The sequence below is a fragment of the Mustelus asterias genome, unplaced genomic scaffold (assembly GCF_964213995.1).
Source record: "Mustelus asterias unplaced genomic scaffold, sMusAst1.hap1.1 HAP1_SCAFFOLD_948, whole genome shotgun sequence".
NCBI classification, from domain to species: Eukaryota; Metazoa; Chordata; class Chondrichthyes; order Carcharhiniformes; family Triakidae; genus Mustelus; species Mustelus asterias.
In genome coordinates, this window is record NW_027590894.1 from 132,502 (window position 1) to 138,501 (window position 6,000).

Below are 6,000 nucleotides of genomic sequence, written 5' to 3' on the forward strand. Positions count from 1 at the left end.
GTGTGCAGAATAAATCCAGAGAGCTGCAGACTTCAACCAAAGGACTCAATCTCCCTTATCACGTGAGCAGTAGACTTTGCTGAACATGTTTAAAGGGTTTTCTCTATGGCAAGGGTTTTGGTTTGATTGGAACACAGTAGATATCTTTGTTAAGGGTTTTATACATTATAGCGGTTGTTTTGTTTCTTGTTTGCATTTGAAAAAATTCTTGCTAATTTTCTTACTATATATGTTAACTATGTTCTTAAATAAACTTTGTTCCACAAAAGCTTCCTTGGGTCTTTTGAATCACACCTGAAGTGGAATATATCATGTTTATCCTAGCCAAATTCAAGATACAAAATTTATGATTCAGATGGGCTTCATAAAATACGTTACGAGTTTCTAACCTCAACCATAACACTACCTTTAGCCCCATTAACTTACCTAACACTGCTTCTTTAGTGATAATGATCGTTTCTAGATTCTCACCTGTCATTGCCTTCTCGTCATCAATTTGGGGCATGTTATTTGTGTTTTCCACTGTGAAGTCCGACACAAAATACCTGTTCAATGCCTCGGCCACTTCCTCATTTCCCATTATTCAATCCCCCTGCTTAGCTTCTATGTTTACCTTCACCGCTCTTTTTCTTTTTATATATCTGTAGAAACTTTTGCTATCTGTTTTTGTATTCTGAACTAGTTTACTCTCATAGTCTATCTCACTTTTCTTTATAGTTTTTTTGCAGATCTCTGTTGGCCTTTAAAGATTTCCCAACCCTCTCGTTTTCCACTAATCTTTGCGATTTTGTATGCAAGGCCAGAATTTATTACCCATTACAATTAAAGAATGGTGATATAGTGCGAAGGTGTGATTTTGCTTGACAAAGTTGAACTTGTAGATTGTAGTGTTCCCCTGCATCTTCTGCCCTTGTTATTCTAGGTGCTGGAGGTTGAGAATTTGGAAGGTGCTGACTAAGAAACCTTGATGAGTTCTGCAGTGCATTTTGTAGATGGTACACATTGTGCATGTAGTGGTGCGAATAAAGTTTAATGTGCTGAATGGGATATAGAAATTTACCAGGAGGATACAAGCTGGTAGACTGAAAAATGTTCCAAATAATTACGTTGTTTGCCACCTCCCTAAATCAAGAAAATTACGACCTGTTAAAAGGTAGAGGTAAATTTGGACAAATTGTACGTTGCAGTGATTAAGCACATGAACAAAATATTTTCCAACAGCAGATGATGGTGATAATGGGAGGTGGACAATACAAGACTCCCAAACACCCAATTAACTCCCTGTCACACACAAACACGGGGTATTCCAATACTCAGTAACAGGATAACACCGGGCACGTACCTTGCGGCGCGGATAGTATGTAGTCGTCGATTTTACCAACTTCAGTAAGCTCTTCTTCTTCTTCTCCTCCTTCTTCCGTTGGATGAACTTGCCCACGAATTTCATGATCAAGACCACGAGGCCCCAGACTATTAGCAAAATCGCGATCAGCAAGATGATGTTGCCCAGGTTCGTGGTCCACAGGAACGACAGCAAGTTGTAGATGAAATCGTAGACGATGGCGAACCGAGACCGGGGGGGCGGTTTGTAGCCGCACCATATCGCCAAAGTTTCAGTCACCGTTTTCAGCCCCGACCTCTCGTACAGAGTCTGCAACATGGCGGCTCAGCAGGTCGGCCAATGCGCCTGCGCGCGCCCGCACACACGCGAAGCTCCCGATTTAACTTCGATGTCACCAAGAAACGGAGAGTCAGGATGAGGAACACGAACCGATTCCTCAAAACTGTTTTTCTTTCTTTTAAAAAAATACAGTGCAAAAAATTAATCAGCCACAACGTGTCAGGTCAGCGCCGACACTGAACTGGATGGTCCCGGCTCCCCGTCACCGCCTGCCCAACGCTATTGCTCGTCACAATGGCTCAGCTCATTACCCACACTTGGGGGGGGGGGGCGGTGTGGGAGGGAGACCAGAAAATATAACAGTATTCACACACAGGAGGAAATAAGTAAACATTTCAAATACAATTACTATTACTTATTTTGTACTTCAGACGTGCTGGTGTTTCTGCTTCTACTTTTGCCCTCATTTTTAAAGAATAAAGTAAAATCTCCCCCCCCCCCCCCCCCCGCTATCTATTGCACAGGCGACGCTATTGTGTGACGCTCGTTGCCAGGTGACACGCCGCGGGAAAGAGGCACGTGCCGGTAGGCTGGCTCCTGGGGACCAGCTGCTGCCTGTGAGCAGAGTGCACACACATTCCCGTCAAACCTGGGCATTGCAGTGGTGTTTGCAATGGATAGCGGGTTTGCAGCTGAGGAAGGTCGACCAAATGTTTGCTGGCAATTTATTTTTCCTTGTGGGTAACAAAAACTACAGACTTTGGCACAGAATTAGTGTCAGAACTTTAGAGCAGTGGTATCAAACAGAATTCACATTTTGATTTATTATTGGGATAGAGTGAAAAGCATTGTTTCCCGTGCGCAAAACAAACAATGGAGAATTGGAGGTGAGCAAGTATACATACATGACTAACAAGAGGCAAGTTGCACAAGCCTAAAGCAAATGCCTCACTGGAACCTTGCACTGACACCCTTTCTGAATCGTGCATGGAGTACATAGAGTAGAAGGAAAGGAGAGGCTGCAGAATATGGTGTTGCAGATTCCAGACAGGGTGAAGAGAAAGATCAGCAAAGAGAACACTCTTCGACAATTTAAAGGTGTTAGAGTTAAGTTTTAAGAGCATAGAACGAGAGTAAAAGATTGAATTAGAGAGTATGCTGGGGACAGCTTGTACAAAGTCACCTCACTCAGCTGCCATCATTTTTTCACATTGTGGGCTTGGTGCAACATTCTGGTACTCGGCATGACCCACTTACAGTAAAAATATTTGCGAGAAGAGAAATTGGTATGTGTCTTCCCCATTTTTGCACATACAAGTATCGTAATTTATCCCAGTTTCTGGGTGCAAGGTATTACACCTAAACCGTGTCAACAGCATTTCCACCTTGTTAGTCCTTGCTGTTGTCCTTTTTCAGGCCACCAGAAATCAGCACTGGATCACTTTTAATGTGCCAAGGAAGACTCTGTGCCTGTTTAAAGACCCTTGCACAAAATGGGTACACAGGTTTAGCCTGTTCCGTGCAAGCTCTGACTAGATTCTTCAATCCTGCAGCAGAACCTCGAGGATAGTGGATGCCACTGAAGAAGACATGTAGAATGGCAACACGACAGCATTACAGTAGGTCCTTTCCAGCTTTCCTCAACTCTCTTGTGTCTGTGATACTTCCTCAGCACATTTGGAAACCTCAGTCTCCATCGCCTTGTTTCCTATTGCTCACCAGTGGGACTCTGGGGATCTGTTTATGTGTTTGAAGAAAATAGTTCTTACATTTTTGTTAGTGTGCAGTTAATAATCCCTTTGCATACCAGGATTCATGGAATTCTGGAATTCTCCCTTGCAAAAGACTGCAGGGGCAAGGTCAACTGAAAATGTCAGAACTGCAATTAGTACATTTTGTTGGGTCATGGAGGTGGATTTTTCTGTTCCGCCCATCACAGAAATCGTAGCGGGCAAGAGGCAGACCATGGAAAGATCCGTTGACCTCATGCAGGATTTTCCAGTTTCAGGGTGAGCGTGGCCAGAAAACCCTGTCCCAAGTATCAAAAAATATGGAGAAAAGGCAAGCAAATGGAGTTCAGGTTTGAGGTGCTGAATATCCTCTTCCTATCGCTATGTTCTGATGCATTTTAATTGACAAGACAACTGAGCAACCAGTCAGAAAGAATGGTGCTGAATTAGACATTAACTTGAAAAGCCTGCAAGCATTATTAATGAAACTCAGTTCATCAAAGCACCTATGGTTCTAATTCTGAAGGGAGTAAGGGAACTTTTCTGTGCAATGTCCAACCTCACACTGTCAAAATCAGGAAAGTTGAGGCAGATCTGTCGGGTATGATATATTAGCAGCATTGTTAAGTTTCTGGCAGGACATGCCACAGTTAATCAGAAAGAGGAAACCCAGGAGTTAATCTTAATTTAAGTGCCTGTAACTTTCAGACAGGACGTCAGTGCAAGATTCCAGGTGAGGCACATGCCTCAGACTCCTCGCATCTTGTTAGTAATGTATGTATACTTGCCCAGCTCCAATTCTCCATTGTTCGTCACCTTTCTAAATACGTTTTAAAATCCCTCTTTATCTCCCTCCCGAGCTCTGTAAATTCTTTTACCCTAACAATAACCTGCATCTATATAGCACCTTTAACTGAGTAAAATCCCCAAAACATTTCACAGTCGTGCTTATCAAACAAAATTTGAGACCTGACCACATAAGGAGGAGGCATTACCACTACTGCTGAAAGTTTGCTCAAGGAGGTAGGTTTTTAAAAGTATCTTAAAGAGAGAGAGAGGCAGAAAGATTTAGGAATTAATTCGAGAGTTTAGGATCCTGGCAGCTGAATGATCAACTACCAATCATGCAGAGAAGAAAATCAGGATTGTGCAAGAGATCAGAATTAGCTGAACACACACATCTCAGCACTGGAGAGAAGAAAAGCTTATAGAAATAGGGAGGGGTAAACCTATAGACAGATTTGAACACCAGAAATAGGAGCAGGAGTACATCTCCACTGGGTTGCTAGCAACGAAGGGAACTTTTCTGTGCAATGTCCAACCTCACACTGTCAAAATCAGGAAAGAAAGTTGAGACAGATCTGTAGGGTATGATATAATAGCAGCGTTGTTAAGTTTCTGGCAGGACATGCCACAGTTAATCAGAAAGAGGAAACCCAGGAGTTAATCTTAATTTAACTGCCTGTAACTTTCAGACAGGACGTCAGTACAACATTCCAGGTGAAGCACATGCCTCAGACTCCTCGCATCTTGTTAGTAATGTATGTATACTTGCCCAGTTCCAATTCTCCATTGTTCGTTACCTTTCTAAATATGTTTTAAAATCCCTCTTTATCTCCCTCCCTGGAGATGTACTCCTGCTCCTATTTCTTGTGTTCAAAAGTTCTCCACTATTCAATACACTCATGTCTTATTTTGGGCTTTAATTCAATTTTCCTGCTCGCTCCTCACTCTTGAAAACAAGAAAATTAATTTTGAAATAAAGGCATTACCAGACTGGGAGCTGATGCAGGTCAGTGCATTAGTAAACGGGCAGTAAAATTTTGGATGAATTCAAGTTCACAGAATTCAAATCGGCCATGGAGACAGCAGAGGCAGCAGTGCCACAGTGGTTAGCACTGCTGCCTCACAGCGCCATGGACCCGGGTTCGATTCCCACCTTGGGTGACCATGTGGAGTCTGCACATTCTCCTCGTGTCTCTGTGGGTTTCCTCCAGTTGCTCCAGTTTCCTCCCACAGTCCGAAAGACATGCTGGTTAGGTACATTGGCCATGCTAAATTCTCCCTCAGCGTACCTGAGTGTGGGTACGAGGGAATTTTCATAGTAACTTCATTGCAGTGTTAATGTAAGCCCACCTGTGACACTAATAAATAAACTTTAACCTTTAGCATTTTAAGCAATAATCTCAAAAGATCTAAAAAGATCTGTGTGAAATGTATGCACTGCATGTTTCAAGCAAGCACTGAAGTTTATGATACACATGCCCAATCCTCAGGACTCTCCAACAGTGGTCTCCAACCTATTGAAGCACAAGATCACTTTCAGAATCTAAATGCAGCACAAGATCTGCTCTTAAAAATTCGACTTTACGAAAACCCCCTAAAATGTGTGCCGTGCATAACACTCACCTTTTCTGACTTTCTGGGAGTGCTGTGATGTTTGTGTTGTAGATTGAAATGGCCAGTCTCATACAGCCTATCAGATGGCATCAGTGACATTTTCATCTGGGAAAAAGCCATCTCACAGGTGAACCAAAGTATGCCTTCACCTTGAGTGCACAGAATGTCAGAAAAGGGTACTTGTCTCTGTTCACAAATCCCCAAAAGTGTTTGCCCCTTGACCTAATTTTCAGTTCTATGTCATCTTGC